Here is a 2,494-nt window from a genome sequence, read left to right on the forward strand (position 1 = left end):
GTGGTCTCAGCCAGAGGCCATGCGGGCCCAGTGACTGTGGCAGTTCCCACCTGTCGGCTGAGCCCAGGGAATCAGAAGTGAAATCCAAGATCAGCTCAAAGAATCCAGTCCCGTTGTCTTTGCTTATGAAGCCAAGACTCGCGGGGGTTTTAGCTCCTTTAAGAAAACCGTTCTTCAAACACCGAACATGCAAATGTACAAAAATCACATCCCCCCCATCAGACAAATGATCTGAAGCAGCAATGCCTCACTCGAAAATTCCGTCAAACTGTGTCTTTGAACAGAGAACGCATTACAGACTGTCAGGACCCGGCGTCAGAAGTCGTAAACCCACAGTCGCTGCTAAATGCAGACGAGACTTTCACCCACAGATAAACTTTCAAACTCACATCATTTAAAAACCAACCTGGAACCCTTTCAGATTCTAAATACATACACTTTATTGAAAAAATAATCTTAGAGTTTTGTTTTTTTTTAAGTTCTTTCCTACGCGATGAAATTCCTAGACAAAGCAACGTGCTCCTTAGGGCCCATCCAGACTCTGTCACGTGGGGCCCGCGTGGACGGCGCTCCTCGCTTGCTGTGAGCGCAAGTCCTGCGCCATCAGTGTCGGCTCGGTAAGGCGCTCTCTTCCGCTCTGTCCTCGCCTCTGTCATCCTGCCCCCTGCCTTCCGGGCGATGCCCAAGCACCCACGTCTTCAGCAGAAACCCGTGAGCCGGCTCCTCCCGGTCGTCAGTTGGGGGAGGCACGACCGCATGCACAGATCACCGTTCCCCAACAGAGGGAAGGAGGGCGTTTGACGGGCACCAGCCTCCGGGTGGGCACCCTCCGGGCGGGGACCCTGCAAAGGGCAGTCCGACAGGGAAGGTCGCGCCCTAGTGTGCGCCCATCTGCGGGAAATGGCTGTTTTCTCAGCTTTCTCTGATGGGCTCTTTCGGTCTTTACGCCTGTTTTGAACAGAATAGAAGGTTATACTCAGCAATCTCCGGGAGGGGGGCGTCTGTTTTGGAGTTATTCCGTGAGATCGCGTATCCGCTACTGTGCTTCTGGGCTGTTCACCCTTCTCGCTCGGGGGACACAGTCAGTCTTGCTGTGTTCAGTCTGTGTTTTCAAATCAGCCCGAAAAACGGAGTCTTTCATTTTCTAGTCTTCATCTGGTGACGGCTTGCATTTTTTTAAAGCATTCAGTGTCCTCGTGAATTAATTTCTCTTCTATCTCTTTCTTTCCAGAAAAACAAAAAGCAAAAACCAAAAAACCTCGCGGAGTGTCATTTTTGACATTGACTTTGTTTGAAATGGCGACGTGTGGCTCGTGCTGCCTGAAGCATCTAAGACCCCCACAGGACCAGAGGAAATCCTGAGAGTTAATGTGAATATTTCGTCTCCCGCTGAGACAAACCCCTTTATTTTCAACTAAAGCAATCTTCCCTCCTCCCCCCTCCCCCCCCCCGCATTGTGAGCGGTTCTTTATCAGCATTTCTCACGAATGACATGCAAATGAAGACTGTGTCAGTCATAGGGAACACGCATATTTATTTTCTTCTCCTCCTGCTTCGCACTGAGGCCAAGCGGCAGCCAGCTTTCTCCCTCCTGCTAATTCTCCGCCTGCAGGGTGGCTGGTGCCAGCCCTTTTGTGGCGGGATCTGACACCCAGGCCGGTCAGTGGTGGGGGCTTCTTACTCCCCTGTTCCTCCCAACCACAGCGCCCCCCCCCATCCAGCTGTCTGTCCCCATGCGACCCCGGGGCCCTCCCAGCGCTCCTGGGGGGCAGCTCAACCTCGAGCCACGCGTGCTCACGCTGACGGAGCTTCCTCCGAGAAAGAACCATCCAGAGGAAGACTCTGAACGTGGGGCTTGGGCTCTGGGCTGGCCCTCCAGAGGGCGGTCTTGGTAACAAGCGGGGAACCGCACACCGAGCTCCGGGGCTGGGGTGGTTTCGGTGGGAAGCCAGAGGGATGTCGTTGCTTGCTCTGTGCCCTGAAGGGACTTGAATTAACCAGGCGTGAGATGAAAAACAGAACAGGCAAGTTCAAGTAGATTCTGGGCCTTGGAGGAAGAGCCACAGGGTGCATCTATTTTTAAAAATACCTCAAATTTGAGCTTGTCATTGCTAGGGGTAGAACTGTGCTCCCCCCCCCAGGTTCTGAGCCCTGTACCTGGGGAGTGACCTCGTTCGTGGGGTCTCTGTGGCATAACCAAGTCCAGAGTGACTGAGTCCTTACAGGAAGGGGAAATGCCACGTGAGCACCCAGGGGTGACTCGGGCAGGTGCAGGGGTGGGGCGGCTGGGCGGAGGAGGCCAGCGATGGGAGGCAGAGGGCTCGGAGCCCAGCCTCCCTTCGGCCCCTCCCGGAGAGTGCGGCCCTGCCCGCACCCAGACCTTTGGCCTTCCCACCTGGGAGGGGCGGGTTTCTGTTGTTCTAAGCCGCCCAGGCGGAGATGCTGGGGAGGCAGCCCCAGGACACCCACCCAGCCCCAGCGAAACCCTGGACTG

The 2,494-nt window shown here is 55.2% G+C and overlaps 1 long non-coding RNA gene across 1 annotated transcript; it reads right to left on the minus strand.

Annotated features, from left to right (window-relative positions):
* Positions 1–415: 415 nt before the first annotated feature.
* Positions 416–2,261, minus strand: LOC309864743. The gene is made up of 2 exons (XR_014311734.1): positions 2,158–2,261; positions 416–948 (listed from the first exon to the last, which is right to left on the minus strand). It is a non-coding gene; the product is annotated as an uncharacterized lncRNA (long non-coding RNA).
* Between the last annotated feature and the right edge of the window lie 233 nt (positions 2,262–2,494).

This window comes from Mustela nivalis (assembly GCF_964662115.1).
Source record: "Mustela nivalis genome assembly, chromosome: 5".
NCBI lineage: Eukaryota > Metazoa > Chordata > Mammalia > Carnivora > Mustelidae > Mustela > Mustela nivalis.